The sequence below is a fragment of the Puntigrus tetrazona genome, chromosome 13, assembly GCF_018831695.1.
Source record: "Puntigrus tetrazona isolate hp1 chromosome 13, ASM1883169v1, whole genome shotgun sequence".
Lineage (NCBI taxonomy): Eukaryota > Metazoa > Chordata > Actinopteri > Cypriniformes > Cyprinidae > Puntigrus > Puntigrus tetrazona.
In genome coordinates this window covers 11,923,216-11,945,867 of record NC_056711.1, presented here as the reverse complement: position 1 = coordinate 11,945,867, position 22,652 = coordinate 11,923,216, and the positions used below count along the sequence as shown (strand labels likewise).

The following is a 22,652-nucleotide window of genomic DNA, read 5'->3' as shown; positions in this document are numbered from 1 at the left end:
ACAATCAAGCAAATCAGTTTGGAGATGCAGAACATTTATTTAAGTGTATTGATACACTTTCTTTCAAAACTTTGGAGTCAGAATGAATAAAAAAAAAACTCGTTACACATGCATAACTACTTCAGTGCAATACAATGTGACATGATTTGTAGTCTCACATAATGTCAGCATTTTATTGTAAAAATGGATCGATTCCTTGCGCCAAGTACTGTTAATAACCTACTAAACCATCCTTTAATAAAGGCATTTAGGTATATTATAGCCTTTTCACACAAAGCACCGGCTAATGTAATGATTATGAATGCATCAGGGGAAAAGAATCAGCCGTGACACACAGGTGCGCTGTTTTCATTCAAATCAAAGCATAAATACACATCCTTGTGTCGCAGCTGACACAGAAGAGCGTACGCTATATTTGCGTGCATCAGTACTCATCAAAACAGGACTACAGGGATGTTAAAGTGGCAAATTTGTTGAATAAAATCATTATTTTTGTTTTATTTCCATACAAAATGTATTTTCAGTGCTTTGTATTATTACAATTCAACCTCTGATGGCAGGTGGACTATTCTAATGATGTCTTTCATACTTTTCTGGACTTTGATGGAGTAATAGTTAACTTGGCAGTCAATGGGACAGACACAATCCTCCCAGTTTTCATCCAAAATATCTTAAACTGTGTTCTGAAGATGAACAAAGCTTTTATCAGTTTGGTTGAGACATATATGAATGGTTGGATTTTTTTTATTCAGGTTAAATAGATGCTTTTCTCATCACAGAGTATAGTGTTTGCCATCTGCTAGTATCTAACTGAACTATATTAACAAGCCAAACCTTGACCCTTGACCCGTTCCTCCTCTATCATTTTACAAGCATCTTAGAGCACTGGATCTACGTAACACTTCTTTTGTCATTCACCCTGTCGTGTATGAAATATCGCACTGTTGTGAACAGAGCCATTAGCAGCTTCTGGCTGTGCATCAGAGAGTCTTTAAGGTCCAACTGCTTCTCTGTGGGGGTTTGGAGCGCATTTCACATGTGAAAAAATCACACGCACTCTTGATGAATGCGTTAAAGCGGCAAGAGCGACTGCAGCAAGCTGAATATTAGCCTCTGTGGCACCATAACAAAATTATGGCAGAACGTTTACTAAACGCTCACTCAAAGGACCCCCATAATGCCAGAGGCCCCAAATCTCTCCCTGCAGCGTCCCAGCAGGAAAACACCGCCTCTCTGGCCAAGCTGCATTCCTCATAATGGCTTTTTACCTTCCAGACTCACAACCACAGAACTGCGAATATGACTTTATTTTAATCATGCGACGGCTTCTTTCAAAGAATTCTGCTGCGCAATTAAAAAATATAAAAATCAAGACCTCTCCAGTTTTTACAGGGGTGAGAAAGCAGCCATGCTGCCCAGAGTGTGTGTGTGGGGGGGATGAAGTATGTTTGGTAGGAGAAACCACGCTGGTTATGGCTCTGTAAATGAGCAGGTTTTGTTACGTCTTCAAAGAACTACGATTATTTGACTATGGAGAAAAAAAGGGCTTTGTTATATTTCTCTGGATGGAGAACGGTTCTGTTTTAGATCTCTGGTGAGGGGGGCGGCATTCAACGAGCTGCTGAATGGCTGTCCTTTAGATTGCCGATAAGGTCTGTCAACAAACCGCCTGACCCTGTTTGATGGATATTGTCTTGGTGTTTGATTATGTGTGATGTCAATACATCACCATTACCAAATCATGCGCTGTTGTGAAAGACTCATCAGTCTTTTCGCTGAATTTGTTTCCAAAAAGCATCTGATAGAAATATGAATGTAAATAATGTCGTTAAAAACAGACCAAAACACGCAAAAGCATCGGCTTCCGCTCATTACATCATCAGCACGATTGTGGTGTGTGCTGGCGCTGCTGTTTGAATGAAAACAGCGCTGGGCTCTGACCCCGCTGGTACCCAGAACACACCACATAAAACCTCACCAACCAGCATCTTTTTCCCTCAGCCAACTCCATAAAACTCCATTTCACCCCTTACAAGTACGCACACTCTTTCTCTCGCTCTTTTTCTCCATTTGACACACTCTTTCTGTCTTTCTCTCCTCTTCATTTTTCTTTTTACACACAAACCACTGACTAAACTCCATTAGAACAGTCTTTAAAGAATAAGCGTAATTAAGTCATCATTTACTCATTCTCTACTCATCTTCTACTCAGTTACTTAGTGGTTTGTCTTTTCCATGCAGTTGCAACGATTGGAGTATAGAGCTTTCAAGCATCAAAAATGACACAAAAGTACCAAAAGATTTATGTTGAGATACTTATCAGCCTGACTCTCGTGGCAATTCATACACATTTTTCGGGGTGGCTAATTTGTACGAACTCACTTGTACAAATTTATAAGAGATATTTAGTGCCAGTTTATCAGAAAGTGACGGTTTTGTTCTTTTTGACTTGTTGGATGGAAAAAGTGCTATGCTTTTTTGTGATATTCCAGTTTTGGTAATAAGTTACTACTAACTGTTGTTCCTAACTACTACTAACAGATAGGAATCTGCTCGATGAGGAGTTTCACATGAGGGTGATTTCACTCATGTTCATGTTTTTCCCTTCATTTCGCAATGTACAGTGGACCATTTTATTCCTGCAAAAAAATCACTACAATTTAAAAAATATGACTGTACCAAATTTGTACAAATCATTCAAATCAATTTCATGAAACACCTTAACAGATTTAACATATGAATTTCTTAAGCTTAAAATGGCTGTCAAAATGTAGAATTTATAACTAAGCACTGAGACTGACTGAGAAATTTATGTAGAAAGCAGAACGGGACACATGACAGATGATATGTAGAGCTGATAAATGTTGGGAGACTCATTTAAGACTTGCCTTCTAAAAAGATTCAATGACATTCTGTTAGAGGGACAGCACCAACAGTGCCCCCTGGTGGCCAGTGCTTTAACTGTGCTGATGGAGGTCATGGTCTGCTGCTGAAAAATGCTCAGTGGACTGTAGCCAATAAAAACAGCTTCATTTGCTCTCTTACAGATCTGTATTCACTATAGGGGAAGAGAGGCTAGAGCGATAGAGGCAGAATAGATAGAACAAATAACCAGTACTATAAATATCACTTTTTTAGCAGTCTTCTGATTTCAGTCTGACGGTCTTTAAGTTTTGCCAGCACGTCGCATGCCTAACACGTAGCCTTTGCTTTAATATGGAAATGAGACTCAAGGTTGAATTCCCATCGGCCACGCTGATAGTGAGCTTTATCAGGGGTTTTATACCAGAGTCAGAGTTACATATTGTGGTTGAACTAACAAAGGGAGCGCTGATATTCTCGCTTATGTTTAGAGAAAGATTCTGGTTCTGTTGACCAAACGTCTCACTCAGATAAGGGATAATGCTTTTGGCTTGGAGCATTACCCGCAAACATACGCCAAATCTCAAGAGGACGTATTTGTTGCCACTAGGTTCATAATGAGTTGACCCAGTGAGATGGAGTTTCCCAATATAGACTTTGACCTTTGACCTGTGTTTGTTATTTAAGCCAAGTTTGCTACTGTATGATTAAAAACATCTCAAGTCAAAATTTAAAGGGACAGTTGACCTTTATATCATTGTTTGTTCCATCTCAAACATGTATGTCTGGCCCACTTTAAAAATGACTTAATTTCTACTTTTTCACATGCAAAGTTATATATAATGTGGCTTCATTAATCTCAGACTGGGCTACTTTTATACTATGTCATACAGGTTGGAAACTAGATGAGGGTGAGTAAATACCGACAGAACTGTCAGTTCTGTGTGAACTGTCCCTTTAAGGATGGACAAGTAGAGCGCACACACACTTTTTGAGCACACTCATAGATCCCAACACACTACTCGATGGCCCGGTCATCTGTAACAGCAGAGCAAAAGAAGCCTACTCTGCAAAATCACTCATCGCTCACACACACACACACACACACACACATGACACTGTCCCAGCAGTGACCTGAGGCTCTAGTGTCTGTGGTCCATGTAACACGGGCCCCTCCAGAGTGCACAACCAGATAGAGCACCACAGAAAATAGACACACGTAGAGACGCGCACGAACAAACACACACTCACTCATACTCAAACTCTCATACATACACATAGTGTGACACGGCCCAGCTGGAGGCAACACACCACGGTTGGCCTGTCGCTATGGAGCTTCCTTCTCTGTGCTGTGCTTGGCATCCGATCACAGCACCCCCCACATGCTGCTGAACTGGAGCGCTGCCTTACAAACACACACTCTCATAGTAACTACATCTTTGTGTGTACTGACCATGGCATTCTGGGATAAATCTATGGAACTCCATTTTTTATTTATTTATTTTATTGTAACATCTACAGTTTACAGTTTTCATTTTTGCACAATTCTTAAGAGAACAACATTTATTTGAAATTTGAAATTACAGAGCCGAAACTGTTTTCATTGCATGATAATAATAAAAAATGTTCAGAGAGCTCCAAATCAGCATATTGGAATGATTTCATGTAAAACTGAAGACTTGAGTAAAGGCTGCTTTGTCATTGCAGAAATCAGTAACACGTGCGCACACACACACACACACACACACACACACACACACACACACACACACACTGTGCAGTGTTGGTGGGTAGCTAGTTACATGTAACTTAATTACAAAAGTTATGTAATTTTAATTACAAAATAATTGTAACCGTAAAATATATAGTTAAATTACTTTTTAAAGATATTACTGAATATTTACTGAATATTTTTACTGAATATTTTTCACATACACAGACTTCCCAAATTACAGACTAGGACAAAAGTGTTTTTTGGTGTTAGGACATAAAATATGATGCTTATTCAATAACTGCATTATTTTTATGTTATATTTGGGTTTATGTGTATGCTTTTTTTTTTATGATTAAATGTTGTTTTTTGCTTTGTTTTGTTTTATTTTTCCAAGGCATTGTGGCATTGTTATATGCCAGTGTTTATATGCCTGTCATAGCTATGCAAACATTAGCTTTCAAAAATAGCATCATATCTATTAAACTATTAAATAATTTTAATGGTAAATAATTTGGTAATACATATCAAAGTAACCTTTATATAGTCCTAGATTTGAACTGGCCAGAAAGTGAGAGAGGAGAACTTTGCTACACGTCGATCTCAGAAATCTGTTTATAAAAGTAGTCAGCAGGAGGATTTCTGCAGAAGAGCGGTGGGACTAAACGGGTTTATAACTCCTTTGTGGCATATGTAATCAAAGGTTTAGAGTTCAGTCCTTTGTATACGAGTGAGAGTTTGATCAAAGCTGATTTTCATCTGGCTGATTTTTCTTCAGCCTGGAGGATGAGCAGGAAATCAGTCCGAAATCTCACAGGGCTGTTCTTTCTTTCCCTTCTTTTTCAGCCTCTATTATCTCCCTCTCTTACCCCTGAGAAGGTAATGGAGCAGGAATACACACAAGCAAACAGTGGGAGGAATAGAGCCTTTCTCTCTCTCTTTCTCTACGGGAGGGCGGCTGCAGGGCTACATTCAGCCCTTGTGGCTTCTCCTAAACACTTGCACGCCTGTCAGTGGAAAGAGAGGGAATACAGAATAAGGGAAAAAAAGAAGATATAAAGATGCAACTGATATCCCTCTGAGGCATTGGGTGTTTGTTTTTCATTGTGGGTGTCCTGTTTCCAAAAGCTGTGATTCTGTAGGCCGTGCACTGCTCCTTACAACCATCCGTTGTTTGAAACACATTTTTCAGCAGATGGAGTTTGTCCACATACAGGAGGTCGGGAAGACAACAGAGCCAAGTTCATAGCGACCAACCTGCCAGGAAAGAACAGTGCATGACAGTGACATGACTGATGAACCAATCGCCCCGCCTGGGCTTGGTTTACTTTCAGAAAACATGACGGCGAAGGAATTTCATAACAAGAAGATGGAGCATTCTGAAAGTGTTTGTTTCATTTTTGGCCTCTAGGGTGGTTTTGTGGTTACACGGCATGTGTGTGTTTGTATGCTACAGTCACATCAAAGCGTCTTTGCGTCGGATGAAGTTTTAGCTGCTTTGGTTAATGAACAGATGCCTTGTCATTGTCTACAGTAGCAGTTCAAAGATTCCAGTGAGTCCGTATATTAAAACTTGCAAGCTTGAAAGTTCAGTTTAGCCCTTGTCGTCAAGCTTCTGATGCATATTATCGAATTGAAGCTCATCTAACGGTATGTTCTGTTCAAAATCCACAACTGGAAGGTACAGCGGACGTCTTTTACAAGGAATAGGCACGGTAAATACTCGTCTCTGTTGGACATTGATCCATGAATAATGTCGGATGTGCAAATTTCAGCTGCCATGACGGCTGTTTTATTTCATTAGCCCCTTAGTTCCTGCCAAACTGGGCCCCGATGCTTGGATTTAGCTGCGATTGGGCCGAGAGCTTTGTGGGGAGGGCACTAGAAGAACGCTGTCCTATCCCAGCACTCCTTGTCAGGAAATTCAGACCTGACTGGTTTATTCGAGTGGCCAGGACAAAATCCTTACCATCTGCACCTTTCAGGCATTAAACTGTTCCTGCTTTATCTTTAATAGGGAAATCGAAGACAGTCCCTTTGGGATCCGAGCGAAAACGCACACACACACACTAGCATAAAAGCATTCTGCACATAAACACACTCATACTAACACTCAGACACACACAAACACGAATAAACACACTCATCCAAACACTGGGGCACAAACAGACATTCATAAACACACTCCCGACCACTCACAGAGAACATGTGCTCCAACACACACATATATACACACACACACATCAGAAGAAAGTGCTTCTCTCTCTCTCTCTCTATGCCATGTGCTTTGGCACGCCATGCCACCTCCTATTAGTGTGTTTTCAGTTCAGTTTGAACTTTTGGGCTTTATTTACTTTAGGTCTGATTGGTGAAATCAACCATTTGTGACATTTATGCGTTTTCAGATGGAACTCATAAATAGGAAATATCTAAGAGCTTTGGACAGAGTAAAGGGAAAATATTCCGATATCGGTGATTCAGGATAAAAGCTCTTATTTTAGAACCTCGTAGCACAGGGAATATGTATTGTCCTGACCTTCTGTTTTACACAGATTGTCTCCTGTTAGAACTCATAATGGGAACACTGCGTCTCTGAAGACATCAAAGCAGAAGGGAGAGATGGAGAGACATAGAAGGGAAGTAACCAGCATTAAGTACGGGAGATTGGGGGCACTTGTAACATTTTTCTTCATAACTTGATTTCTGCACATCTACCTTCCATCTTTTGGTGTAAGAAACATCACTATGTTACAAAAAGTAGCTACCATTAATAGGCTTATAATGGGATGAATTCAATAAATAGGTCAGAGGGTTATAATCACATTCATTCTGTCAACTGTAGCACTTACTGACAATCTCAATTAGTTTAAATAAAAACAAGCGTTAATTAAAAACAAGCATTAATGCAAGTCTAAATGGGACTTGCATTCAAATTATCTGATGCAAGTTTTTCTACAGTATGCTCTTGAGAAGTGAAAGTGTGTTTAATAATACTTAATGTGCACCTGTGTTATACTACACTTGAAATGTAAAGTATTTTTAAGAAAAAATATAATTTTTGTTTATATAATTTAATGATATTCTGTCTAACATTATAATTTAAATATTCAGCTTGCACTAAGTTTATTCTTTTAAAGTATATTATTTCCATAATAAGTAACTTTTTAAAGGTATGATAAAATTTACTTAGTAAAAACTAGATATTAATAAAATAGTTTATTGTGCATGTTAATATGTTTTAATAAATTCAGGGTTTTTTACATAACTTCTCACAATTGCCTTGACCTCATTCATAAAATTTTGCAAAACAAAAATACCATATTTTAATACCTAGTTTCACTTACCAAGTGAAGCATTTTGTCAAATAGATAGATATCTCCTACTGAGCATGTGTTGAATAAGTGTCATCACTCTGGCTTATTTGTAATTGAAGAAATTTAGTGTTACAAATTGTCCCCTGTTGCAATTGCCCCCAGTCTCTCATATGCTTCATTTTCTGGATTAATGACACGCAAAGATAAACATGCATACACAAATTGTTTAAGTGTGTTTTGACTTTTCCCAGCTTGGGAACCTCAGAGCCGTGCGGTGATGATGCTGCATTATCTTCTGCTCTCAGGTCAGTAAAAGGATACAGTCCAGACAGTGTATCTCTTTCACTGCACTGTCTGCTTGATTTTTTTTGTCCCTTGTCTAACATCAGCATAGGTCTGTGAGACCCCACATGTGTTCTCCTGAATTCTCATAGAAGAGAGGGGCTTGAGTGTGAGGACTGTCTGAAAAGGAAATGAACTCAGGTGCACTGATAAAATGTGAATATGTTTTAAAGTGCTCAGTCTAGACCAGATTGTTATATCAGGTCTAATGTCAGAACTCCAGATGATCCAATCAATATACCCTGTGTTCTCCCTCTGGTTCTTTATTCTGTCCCTTTCTTTCTTCTTTTCTCTCTCTTTTCACTTCTTCTCTCTCATACCTGTTCAGAATCTTCATGTTCATGCCATCCTAGGATAAAAATTTTACTTAGTCTTTAAAAATATTTTTTCAGTTTTGCGAAAAACGTTTGTGATGAAATTTAAGAATTTAAGCAGACTAAATGATTGGGGAAGTCTGGTGTACACCACAAGTGAGAAGCCTGCAGTTTCACAGGAGCTTATGTGCTAATAAATCATTAACAGTAAGATCGAAAAGATAAAATGGTGAAAAAAGTGCTCAGAGCTCCCCACTGTCCCATTGACTGCCAAGTAAGGTTCAGAAAAATATGAAAGACATTGTCAGAATAGTCCACCTCTCATCAGTGGTTCAATTGTAACATCATGAGGAGAATACTTTTTGTATGCAAGGGAAAAGGGTTGACTTTATTCAACAATTAGTTTTGCAGAAGACATATTTGTGTTGATTAACAACAGAAATTTCATTTTGGGGTGGAGTAACCCTTCAAGAAGCACAGTATTTTATTCCTGAAATTTGCGTTGAAACATCCAGAAATACTTACTGACAAGATATTTTTATGAGTAGTAAGGGGAGGATTAAGAGTGAAATATCCTCAGATATCCTACTGAAGCCGCTGTTTTCAGCAAATGTGAAGAAAGATCACATAATCACAGATTTTTAGGCTGTTGACAGCTGAGTTAATTATAGAGTTTTAGAGGGGCTGAGATGAAAGATGGATGGCTGAAGCCACTGTAAACATGGTCTAGCAGTGAGTTTCTTCCAAAAAAATAAAAATAAAGTAATCATTTGCTCACACCATTGTTCTAGCCCCATATGATTTCTATATCTTTCTTTAGTCAAACACCAAATGGGATGCTAGGCATCCATCTTTTCAATACAAGAGCTTGATGTTGATTTACTTTTTAGCGTTTCTCGGAAAAAAAGAACATTGTATGTGATTGGAAGTACGTTAGGGAGAGTAAACAATGACAACATTTTCACTTTTGGGTGAACCATCCTGTTAATATCAACAACGGGTACACACGTCATATTTACCCAACGTGTATCATGATGCTGTGATAAATATTTTATTCCAAGCTGTCCTCCATACAATCAAATGGAAATTAACTCGGGTTGTGTAAAGCAAATCGTTAATTTTTTCTCAACTGAATCCTTCATCAGATGCTGGAATCCTCCAAGCAGCAAAGCCGAATGGTAAACACACAGGGTACTTTAAGGCCATTATGTTCTCCGCTCCCTGGAAATGATTTCTAAACACTGTCGTAAATCCCAACACTCGTCACGGAGGCCAGACGAGAGTCCTCTTCTACTTCAGATTCAGATAAACACTTCAAAGGCGACCAGCGGCTCAATTTGGAAGTGGCATTATATGTAAGGCATGTTGGGTTTACAGACCCGTACTCTAAGAGAGCTGACTATTAATAATACCACCACCCACATGCTAATGGCTCCTGCCAGCTCTGCCCCCATAGACTAAAGCTGATGTTTTATAGAGGACGTCTCAAGAGTAAACAGACAGAGAAGAGCGATGACATTACTCACTGATACTAACTGCAGAGAAAAAGGAAACCTTCTGTTCTTCAGCGTCAACGCATCCATCACTCGGATGGCTGAATCGACAGAGACTGATCGCACAGAGGGCACACACACTCAGCCACGGGTAACGGCTTGGCAGACCTTTTGCTCTCTGGAGGCACATTTGCCATTCGCAGTGTTCCGCCGTCTTGTATGCTATTCCCTCCCAAGGAATAATGAATGTTGTGGCAATGACTAGAACATCACCAGTGAACACTGTTTCCCAGAGATCTCAGAGGTCACTGCGCTGCTCTTGGGATTCTTCCACTGCTGGAGAAGTGATCAGGTTCTCCTTCGAAGTCATTAATATTGTCATTAATAATTGCTAAGAGACGATATAAGCATTACAAAAACGGAAACTAATGCAAATCCCGGATTTGGTAAAACTAGGCATCGTTAACCTGCCAACAAGAAGAAGAAACACCAGACAGTGGGGGAAAAAAATCTCCTGACAATTGAAAGGAAAAATGAGCTGTCATTTTAAAAGAGTGAGGGCCATTTGCCCAGTTGTTGCCCAGTGGCATGAAGAAAGACGTCTGAGCTGGATAATAATACCACAAAAAGCACTTCCATTCAAAAGTGATTCCACTATTCCACAGGTAACACTAATGATGTGGTCAACTTGGCTGGGCATTTTTCATAGAAACTGCATGGTCATGGTAAACCTAGATTTGAACAACAGATAGACTGACTATACTGCGGAGACCAAGAGTGGAGCACTTTTTAGAAGATTTTAAGGCAGCACAAGACAGAACATCAACTGCGGACCCTTATTCACCTGAGGAAAGAGAATAACACAAAGACTTGATCCAACATCTCTGCAGGAGATCACAGTGTTCCTCCCTTTCTCCCATCTCTTTTCTCTGAGAGTTGCTTGTTTCTCTCCAGGGAGCCATATACAAGTGGAGGAGGGAAAGGAACTTGAACCAACCAAATTAAACACATGAAATAAGAGGGAAAGTGTTGTCATAGCATCCTAATGACTCAATGAAACCTCTGTAAACCCCGTTGAATTCAGGCCCTGAGCTGTAAATTGAGATGTCCTCACAGGCTTTTGATGTCATGTGGACTGTAAGAGTGTTTTGTAAAGAAAGACAATTAAATTACTTATTTTGATGCTTGAGTACTTTTACTATCACTAACTGAAAGATATTACGTATTAGTCAATTACAAGGTTAAGGATTCGCTGTAAAAGTTATTTCAAAGTAAAAATATGAAACGTATAATATTATTTTAATTTACTTAGCCAAAAAAATCCTTTTACTTAGAACTGGGTTTGGTTTTATTTTTGTACTTTTTTCAGTTGTTGGAGAAAGAGAACTGAATTTGGAGTTTGTTGATAGATTGGTCAAGGATTAGGTGCATTTCTTTTGCCTGACTGAATGTTCTAGATTGTTTTTGCAATGGGCATGAGGATATTTATTAGCAAGTTCACAATGAGGGATACTCATGATTGGTGCTGAAAATACAGGTCTTGCGGGTTGTTTGATTTTATGCCTAATGTTTTGTTTTTGTGCATCTGCCCTATCAATATATACAGACCCATTAAAGTCACTTTTCATTCTAGTTGTGCTTGAACATAAAGTCTGGGTTAAAGAGCCAAAATGTAATGGAGGCACAGACTCCTATCCGTTTACTGACTCAGTCGATCAGTGTAAGGAAATGCTATTAGCCCTTTAAGGCGGTGGTTCCCTGGTACAGTCAGCAGCTAGCAGTTAGTGAACAGGAACGTTGAACGTTTCCCATCGTTTTGACCCTGAACTCCTCCCTCTCTTCTCCTCAGCTTCATTCAGTGTTTTAGCGAAGTAACCCTTGAGTGATTTTCCATATGTTTGCAGCTTAATGGCGGTCTTTATCCTATAAAATGTCTTTGTTGACCACTGAAGGAAGTTTCCTCATTATTCGGTACCATTTGAATGCTTAGAGACTTTACACTGGGGTCAGACACATCAAATTGGTTTAACATCATTAGCATACCTGTATCAAGATGTCACCGTGCTCGACGGCTAGAGAAAACCTATGTTGTAAATACTGTATAAGTTGCTATGTTATTATGCGCAGTAAAATGATTGTACTTTAGGATGGTGTGCTGTCAGTAACTCTTTGACCTCATGGAAGATTGACAGTAGTAGTCTCTAGCCACTGTGTCAAGCCTTGGAGGAAATGAAAAGTTTGGGAACAGAACTGAAAGTATAGAAAATTAGCTGTTAGACCAAACACTAAATAAGGGCAGCCGAGACCAGTTTTACAGTAAAAAATGAAGATGAATGTGACTCTATAAAATATTTCACTTTGTTATTTACTTTTTTTCCCCTAATGTATTGCTTTATGAACAAAAAATTTAAAGGAATTTAAGAAGAAAGAATTGTGCATTTTCTCACTTGCACTATTTTGTTTTGCGTCTTTAAGGAGTTAATCCAGAAGTTTGGCACCAGGAAAGAACAATATCCACAATATATCCTAACAAAAAGTGTAATTAAAGCCAAAATCAATATATTAAACACCCCCCTACAGTTTTCTCCGCTGCTGGAATATATCAGCAAATTGGCAAGCGCATCCCAACTGCTTAAAAAAAAATAAGTTATACAAAATCCTATCCTGACCGTATCATTTATAATTGATAAATGGGAAAGAGATCGCAATATCAAGACCAGTATTTACTTCTGGACACAAATCTGTAAGTGTACCTCTATTGTGTCCAAGAATAAAAACATAAAGATAATCCAATATAAGGCTGTTAGCAGAATAAATAATACTGAACACAAGATACACATCATGGGATTCACAGACTCAGATAAATATACAGCGTTTACGTAATACGACTAACAACCGCAATCTGGGTCTGCCCTCTCATGCATCACATTTGGAAAGAAACTGTCAGTTGTTTTTCTTGTTTTGTTGTAATTTCTCATTTTTTGTTTGTCCAGTTTGCCATGTTAGTGACATAGGTTTCAAATTTTTAAGCCTTTAAAAATGTTTCATGTTTAATGTACTTCACTTCAAGTGTGATGAAAATGAAGAAGAACATATACAGAATCAAGCGGATTGATTAATTAATTGGTTAATTATATACGCTGTCCCTTTTTAACACACTTTATTTTAATTTTACATTGTTATTTGTGATTTTTGATTTAACTTTCATTCAAGGTATACTTTTTTTCCTGTTTATGCACTGGTACTTAATCCCATGACGTGCTTATATGTTTGAGAAGGCTAATAATTGTTTTAGGCTATAACATGAGCAATTTTTTAAATTCTAAAGCAAACAAAAATAGCTTTATTCAACAGCTCTTTGCTGTCTATCAAGGGTCAGAGAGCTCTCGAATTGCATTAAAAATATCTTAATTTGTGTTGAACGAAGCTTGTTTTCATTTTTTGGTGAACTAACACTTAAGATTTTGTCAATACATCCATCTGCAAATGTACAAACATACAGAAATGTGTGTGTAAATGTTATGTACAAATACTTTCAAATTCAAAGGAGATCAGATGGTTGTAGCAGTTTCTATGGGTTGTTGAGAATTATTTATTACTTTAGTACTGTTTTTGAAGAGGTCCACTAGGATGTTTAATTTTAAAATCTTGTTGTGGTGAAATTTCACGCATGGTGTGATGAGGCCTGTGTTCACAAAAATGAGTTACAGCACCTCCGCTGCTATATTGTTTCAGCTTCATCAAACCCAAACGCTTCACCTGCTCGCGCCAAAAGAGCCAAACCATGTCCCCACTGTTTTAAGAGGAGGACATTACTCTGCAGGAGCATTTTACACTTTAGGGAGGATGTCAGTGAATGATTTGGGCGTCTCTGAGTTTTTCTTGGCCTCGGTTGGTCGCTGTTTTGCTGCTTTGATGACTTGCTTGTGTGTAAAGGGTCAGCATTGAAAGGAGAGCTTTGCGAGGGAAATGAAACATTGGTCATTAGGATGAAATCCAGCTTTACTCCCTCTCAGCTGATACATTACCAAGTGATTAGTGAATAAATTTATCTTTAATATTCATTTGCATGAGCAATCCGGTTATGTCCATTTATTGCATTGCTCGGGTCAGGAGCGACATTCATATACGTTAAGAATGCGTATAATTCTTAGACTCGAGAGATTCCGTGAATATTACTTGACACCATCAGGGCACTTTATCTTGAATATATATAGCTGCCGTTGGCAGCACAGCAGTGTTGAAGGTGTAGATAGACATTTATCTCTTCAAAGAGGTTCATCTCAGTCCATAGGCTGCCATGAGAGCTAGCGCTCTCTCCATTGTCTAACATGGCAAGGAAGTCCAGATTTTGTCACCTTGTCGAAAACTAATAATGATTACTGTTATACACCGAATCTTGCTGTCAGTTAATTTTGCATTGAGCTGAGCTGAAAAGCAGCAAGCTTAAGTTGCCTGGAACATCACTGTTAATTTTCTTGCTTAAAAAAATTCTCATTACTAATTAATCCTTAATGTTGGGCAAATGTTGGGTTTTTTTGTTTTATGTTTATTTTTACTGTGCCAACTCTATTTTGTATCCCATTCCCTAACCAAACCTGTAAAACAACAGTAGCGTTTTCAAATAATAGGTTCTGTGACAGTTTTCTCTTTCGCTTTCTTATTTCATGAATTGTATTATAATTTAAATTATTATATTGACCATAAGCTACCAGACTATATTGCATGTGATGTAAACAGCATTTGTATTAAGTTTATCATGAATAAATGTTACATAAAGTAAATGAAATAGCATAATATTGCATAATGACTAGTGTTTCATTGAGGAATGAATATATAGCCTACAATCATAAAATAATTGTCACGTGTTTACAGTATTTGCAAGATATATGGTAACAAATACTTGCATAATTATACTGAACGTTAATTAGGAAAAGGGATAGACAAATTGAAAGGCGGAAATAAACATTATATTTATGTGAAATAAATACTAAAATATAGCCCTAACAAGTTAAAATAATAATAATAATAATAATAATAATAATAATAATAATAATAAAAATGTTATATATAATAATAATAATAATAATAATGTTAATAAAAATGTTTATCCCTCTCTGATAATCCTGGGTTGCTATGGTCAGGCAGGTTTGCTTACACAATGAACTTGTGACCATGAAAAAAAAATGTTGTTCCCTCCATAGATATAAATGGATCCCTCAGTATAAGTTGACATATGATCATGGTCCTACGAGTTAATATGATGTTCCCACAAATTGATATCTCGTGGCCACATCATATTAACAAGTTCTGGCCACCACAAAACTCAGTCAACCAAAGATGACTCACCGTAGTAACTAGCTAAAGCAGCTGTGTCACAGCTTGGATATCAGTAACATCAATTGTCATTGGTCCTCAAGTGTCTCTTAACCAAAATCACGTCAAACTTGTCTCAGGCACCAACGGATATTCATATTTCTTTAATATGAAACAAATTAAAATGGAAAAATGAACTCCATGAACAAACAAAACAATAGTAATACCTATGACACATTCATTGCTATAAAGAACTGCAATAAGTCCAGGTTACGAGCAGCGATCTTTGACATCATGTCCACAGGGAGATTAGGAGGCTTGGCTTTAGCTGTCTGGCTCTGCTGTGGTAGGAAATATTTCACGTTAGCCTAGCAGTAAAGAACGTGTAGCTGGTGCTTGATTTGTCCAAGTCTTGTGTTTTAAAATTGTCAGTAAACCTTTTTTGTTTTGAAACACGATTGAAAATGTCTCTTAGCTAGACAAAGTGGAGACCCAGACTATGGTCACTTGTATATCAAGCCAGCACAGAGCAGACTGGGTCGGACATCGAGGCTAAAGCAGAATCCGTTGCAGTTGCCAGAAGCCTTGAGCTGCTTTGAGAATGACAGCGTCTGGTTTCTTTCTGCCTGATATGAGGCCACTTCACAGTTTTTGAGGCCGGACTAATATCAAATCTGGACCGAGGCCAGATTTGGGCAACAGTTAAGTCTCAACATCCAAGATTTCCTCCGTGTTTCCCATGGGTTTGCAGACACCAGGCTCGTTGGTGTCTTCGGACAGACAGATTTAGGCTCCTGAGAGCGTAGGTTCTGGAGTGGAATTACACAGATCACAGCCGCCTGGATAAAACATTCGCTCTTCCGTCCATTTGTTATAAAATATATACTGTTACTGGAGCAACTTTAGCCCTAAGTGACAGGAACCAGATAAACTCTACATGTTCACTAAACCCCTGACATACCTCTTTTCACCTCTCAACCAAAAAACAAGTTATAGAGAGCCCTCTAGATGACTCAGAGGCCTTCGGAAAGCAGAGAGTTGAGCCCCAGCCCTCCCATATGGGCTACATGTGCTGGGAACTCCTCACTGGGCTCTGCTAGTGCCGCCCAAACCCTGCTGCCATCGGCCGTCATAAAATCACTGCATAAACGACACAATCTTTAAATTTTAATACACCACTCAAATGTCAACTGTAGACTCAATCAATAAAATAACGTGACTCATTGAATCATAAAATGGATGAAACGATGGAATAATTAGATGCAGATAATCTACTTTCTCATTATGAGTGTGAATAAACAACTCCAGCTGCCCTTGAGACAGCTGCCCTTTCGAGGCTCTCTGGATGCATTGAAACTTTCTGTGGCTTTCTTTCATGGGTTAAAGGAAGGCGAAACAGATAGCATAGTATTGATGTCTACAGTTAAATGTCATTGTTTATAAGCTGAGGTCATTGTGACTGTGACTGTTTTGTAGTGTATAGGGAAGCAGACAGATTTATCAAATTTCTCTGTCATGAAAATGACATACTTCCTTCACACTTTCTTTATTATGAAATCGATACTTCCTTAAGACCAATCATAATTTTGTGTTATATTGGTTCGTGCTGTTACTTTGCTTTTGGCATAATATATAACAGGCTTTTTTTCATTTACATTTTAGGACAGAAGCTCATACATATTTTAGAAGCAATTGCTTTTATTTGTGTATTCTCTTTATTTATTCTTAATTGTCCTGTGGAATGCACAAGAGTTTGTTTATTTTGTTCTTTTTTTTCTTTATGTGTATTTGTAATGTTTTAGTTCGATGTTTGACATGCTGTTGAAATGCGCAGAGACTGAAGCAAAAAGTAAATGTACTATATAACATAAAATGGTTTATATAACTTTGTTAAACAGACAAAGATGTTGTGTTTTTAATTGAATATCTACTCTAGCTCCTCTTAGCAAGTTCATGACCTGTCTGGTTCATCTATAAATGTCTGCCTGGTCTCATGGCATAAACTTACCTGGGTGCAGTTTTTTACCAAGACACAAAATACGTTTCAACAAGTACATGATGAAATGAATACCAGAGGCAGCAAATCTCCCACACCTTTTATTCCTTTTCGCACAAATTTACAGAGTTTCGATTAATAAAGTGCCTTGTAGCTACTGTTCGACAAAACAGATGAAATCTGTGTAAAAAGAAGGTGAAATGGCACAGTTGCAGCAACAAATGCCTTTTTATATCAATTATGCATTTGTTAACACTATTGGGTAGGTTTGGGGTTGGATTTGGTGTAGGGCATGTTTCCAATATTATAGAGCATTTCATCAACAGTCCCCAGATATTTAAATTCTGAACCATCGCAATATGTACCTATATCAACGTAATAAAAATGTGCCAGGGTTTACCTATTGAACCTGTGTTTTAGCGCCACCCAGTGGACATTTCTATTTGAAACTGCAGCAAAACTGTGCAGTAAGGTACGTGAAAGCGATGTTGCACAAAAAAGTGAGACCAGGTCAGAATTAAAATTTTTGGGTGAGCTATCCCTTTAAGACATGACACAGGAAAGACGGACACAAGACACACATCTTTAAATATGTACTTTTCTCGATAGGCACATCCATATATAATTCTAAGAAGTGTGTGACGCAACTATGGCTCCTAGTTTAACTCCCCTGTCACAACACTCAATCCCCTGACACTAACCGGCCGGATGTACCATAAGTGTTCTCCTGTAAAACCGCATAAAAACCAGAATGTCCATACACAACACGCAAGCATGTGCACAGATTTCTACAGAAGTATCGTTCTGTCCTTTTTACCTCGTTTGTTCCCTCACTGTCTCTCCTGTGCTTGGACCTTTGCCCACTCTACAGATCAGCTACACTGAGGCAGAGATCCTGTATCTCTTCCTGTTTACATAGTGGCCTGTGGAATGAGATGTGTGGATTGCATGGCCTTTTCAGCACTACAGGAATGCAGCTCTGAGCGTGTGTTGAGCACGAGAGAATGATCACACAGTCATCAGGGGTCAGGGATGTACAGTAACCCTCTACTAAATCAGGTGAGGTAACTGAACTCAATTGAATGAGTAGTTATGGAGTTATGGTCTCCCACGATAATTGATGAGGCCTCTTTGCCATGACTGTATCTATAGAAAAACACTGCCCGTACCACCTGTGTTTATTACTAATTCTGCGTGAAAATGGTGATGACTTCATTGGTTGCACCTGGAATGAATGGAATGGAGAGAATCGTAATGAGACTGTTTGCCTGCTGCTTTTAAGTTGATTTTGGGGTGAAACTGCTTATGTTTGAATGCATGTAATGTTTCCATAAGACACCAGAGCGGACTGATGCTCCACTCTGGCCTTTAATCTGTGTTTCAGAGAGTGTGGATTCCCCTCAGCTCTCTCCTGGATAAACACTATTACAGGCTGATGCTGAGGAGCTCAAAGTTGAGTCAATATTATCCAGAGCAATAAAGTCCTGCACAGTGCGCTCTGCTCCCCCTATGAGACCGAGATGAGTTCATCTCTAAACTGCTGAGGTCTAGGAGGACCTGGATTCTGTTTATGAGCAGTAAAGTTTGAGTCTGTACAAACCCTCAGTGTTTCTTATCCAGACTAGGGTCAGTAACGTTTCACTTCTTCAAATCCCATAAACCCTTAATTGTTCAACCAAAAATGAGTATTCTGTTATTATATGCTCACCTCATATTTCTGTAAGTCAGTAATGAGGACTGTTGCTGTCGACCTTCAAGTAGAAAGAAAAATCTATATAAAGTATTATAAAGATTACTTTTTTTTTTTAGTTTTCTGAATTGATGAGTAAGTCATCAGTCTTCTGCTTCGTTAAAGGAATAGAATTAGCCTTTAAGCTGGAAGAAGTGGTTTGAAGCTAAAACATATGAATACATTTGTTTATTACAAACAAGTTTTACTTAAATCATGTGGATTATTTTGATGTTTTAATCAACTGATCAGACACATATTTGTTGCATTTGAGTCAATTTTAAGCGTAATTTCTTCTAATCTTATACAAATATTTTCCTCTTAGATGGCCTGAATCTGATTACATTTTCCTTTTTTAGTGAATTGTTCTTTTTTGCAACTACGACCCCCCTCGCAGAAATTTTCATGGACTTTCATACTTTCTCACTCAGAACCGATTTTGGTTGCTTTAATCACTGAGACCAGATCAGTGAGTCACAAATCATTCAATTGGGTAAACTGATTTTATTGACATTGTCTAAAGCTAGAAATTTATTCACAAATCTCCTTCCTTATGAACTCGATCAATCGATCAATCAATCAATAAATTTAAAAGACAACTTTTCAAAGAATAAGTACAGAAAAAAATAAACATGTACTAAAATAGGTGCAGGCCAAAGTCTTGCTTATTATGCCTACTCTTTACACACAGTTAACTGATAAGCAACACTAAGTTAGTCAATACTAGATAACACTGTTACATAATCATTTCCCAAAATATACATAACAAACATGATAACAAAATACACATTCTATCACTTCAATATTTAATCAAAACAATCACTATTATTAACACTGAGCCATATAGTTTTATTTTTAAACATTTTCTTAACTTTACAAAGTGAATCACATGATATTGATTCCTTAGCACATTTATTTTAGAAATGTTCTCCTTCGACAGATACACAAATGCCTTCTTTTTGCATTAGGTCTTACCCTTGTTTTAAACATATACAATCCTTTTAAATTATACTGACTTTCTATTTTATTGAATAGCCTCAGAATACAAGATGGAAGTAAATTATTGCAAACTCTTAAGAAGAACGTGTCGATATATATAATAAATGGCAGCTTAAATTTTTGTCTCTTTATTACACAAAAAATAGTAATATACCAACTTAGACCGACATATTTTTAAGGGATTTTGTCAGCAGTCTCAATCGCCTTCATTGCAAGGAGCTGGCCAGAATATATATATATATATATATATATATATATATATATATATATATATATATATATATATATATATATATATATCCTTTTCCTTCAAAGAAAAAGTACATTTTATGCAATACAAAGACAACCAAATAGTTATGGGTAAGTAAATGTTACCAGAGTTTTCCATGTAAGATCATATTAATTCTGCTTGCTAAGTGATGAGCTAATGCTCACAGCCTGTCCGACTGCCGACAGATCTCTCATGCCAGGCCAATTCAAGACGCTTAATATTCTTAATAACAAACTCTTTGTTATTCCTCATTATCTCTGCCTTGGACTTTGATCGCTCCTCGCTTCTCCATCAGCAGGATATCTAGGATCAGCTAAAGGTCATCAAAGCCTGGTTTGACGGTGTGAACCCATCCCTGGCAAAACTTCTGTGTGAATTCAGATCAACCCTGTCATCCAATTCCCCCAGTGGACCTCACTTCATAAGAGTTGCCCTACTGCTCTAACCTGTGCACACTTGTTTGTTCAAATATCTCACATTCACAGCAGGAACATTTTTCCCCATCATACCTAGGGCGGGCAGGCCAACAGAAACATGGCTGAGCCCTGGAATAACACCCAGTGAAAGCTGCTGGTGTTTCTTAATTGGACTCAACTCTTTCGACATTGAATTCTTTTGAACTGAAACAGCTTAACCACAGTACAACTTCTGTTCTGCTTGCAACAATGGGCTGTTGTGTTATCTTCCTGTTGGCTTAGGTGATATTGCCCCAGGACTGCACACTTATGCTGTCAGAGTTTTAACATTGTTTAAATATATGTGAAATATTACAGTCGGTGAAAAAATGTCAGGGAACTTCTGGTTTGGAGTCATTATAAGCTTTGTCAATCATTTTTCTTGGAACTAAATATCAAATGAATTCAGTATTGATTTAGAAATATCCCAGGAGAAAGACAGAATGAATAAACAGAATTTTTTTGCAAATTTAAATTATTTTTTTATCAATTACAGGTGCTGAATTTGGCCGAAATTTAGCTTTTTTGTTTCACTGCAACTTTTCATGTTTCCAGACAGTTGGAAATTGTACTTACTTGTTTGGCTTAATTTGAACTTTTGCTTGGCATCTAGATGAGTCATGGGATCTACAGTATGCGTGTGTGAGAAAGACAGAGAGGGTCTCCTGACAGGGGTCCTGCTGACGGGCTTTAAAAGCCAGCAGTCATCTCTTACAATAACAAACAAACCAATCCAGCCCATCAACCGTGCAAGACTTAAAACACCTTTCTTTTGTGTTTTCTTTCAGGAGACATGCACGACCGAACATGTTGAATGTCTTTCGGTAACACGTCAGAAGATCTGTCTGGTATGTTCTTCTGGGAAATATTATATTATTATTATTATTTTTATCGGTGTAGCACATATTCAGTCTCTAATATCAAAGAGACGTTAAAAACTGAAGTGTGTAAACAGTAAACTCTAATGTGTAATGAACTTGCAGTAAACACATTTTTCTAATTGCAAGTTGTCATTTTTGACAACTGACATACATATAAACAACAGGAAAACAGATCCACCCTGTGCTAAAACATTTTCTGACAGTGACGTCTATAACAACGTTGATTGCTGTCATTTTTACTTCATTTTTTTTTTTTATATATAAACTGTTTTGTTCCCATAGCCTCAAAATTTACCAGTGTATTGTGAAAAAGTAAGTATATGTGTGTGTATGACGGCTCTTTCAACAGGAAGAAAGCAAATTAAATAGTGTATTACAGTTAATCACATGTTGGAGACATTTTCGGTTATTTGTCTTCCACATACTTTTCCTGTCTTTTCTCTAATTAAACCTGACAAGCAGCTGCACAGTTCAAACAACATGTGGATGTTTTGTGACGCCACCCAGCATTTGCCTATAAAGCAGCTTAGACCTTTACCTGATAGACGCAGGATCGAGTCTCGGTCCAAACGATGCAGTGCTCTATCTTTTCATCTGTTATCAGACTCTAGATCTGAGCAGAGGGAAGAGACAGAACTGGGAGACAAAAGCAATATTGTCCATTCGCTGGCAGCCGAGCTCAATTCCAAGCGCTTTGAAAGAATGAGAGGTGTTTTCCAAACACAACACGCACAATTCCGCATTGTCTGTGATTTGGCAACTGTGCGGTGAAGATGTTGCAAAAAAGAAAGAGGAACATACCTCTCCTTTTGTTACTCCCTTTTTTTTTTCATACACTTCATCATCTGTTATTAAAGCCGTAAATTTCGTAAAGACACCATTGGTTATTTGCTCTTTACGAACGTAAAAATGTAAACAGCAGGACAGGCGCATGTATCTGAATCTTTAATCTGATTCATTGGGCTTCAT

At 37.9% G+C, this 22,652-nt stretch overlaps 1 long non-coding RNA gene across 1 annotated transcript in view; it reads left to right on the top strand.

The window, feature by feature from the left end:
• The first annotated feature begins 7,686 nt into the window (after positions 1–7,686).
• Positions 7,687–22,652, top strand: part of LOC122356216 — a 33,414-nt gene continuing 18,448 nt past the window's right edge. The window contains exons 1-2 of the long non-coding RNA XR_006252295.1: positions 7,687–8,192; positions 21,591–21,650. This is a non-coding gene — a long non-coding RNA (uncharacterized LOC122356216). The remainder of the gene's footprint in view (positions 8,193–21,590; positions 21,651–22,652) is intronic.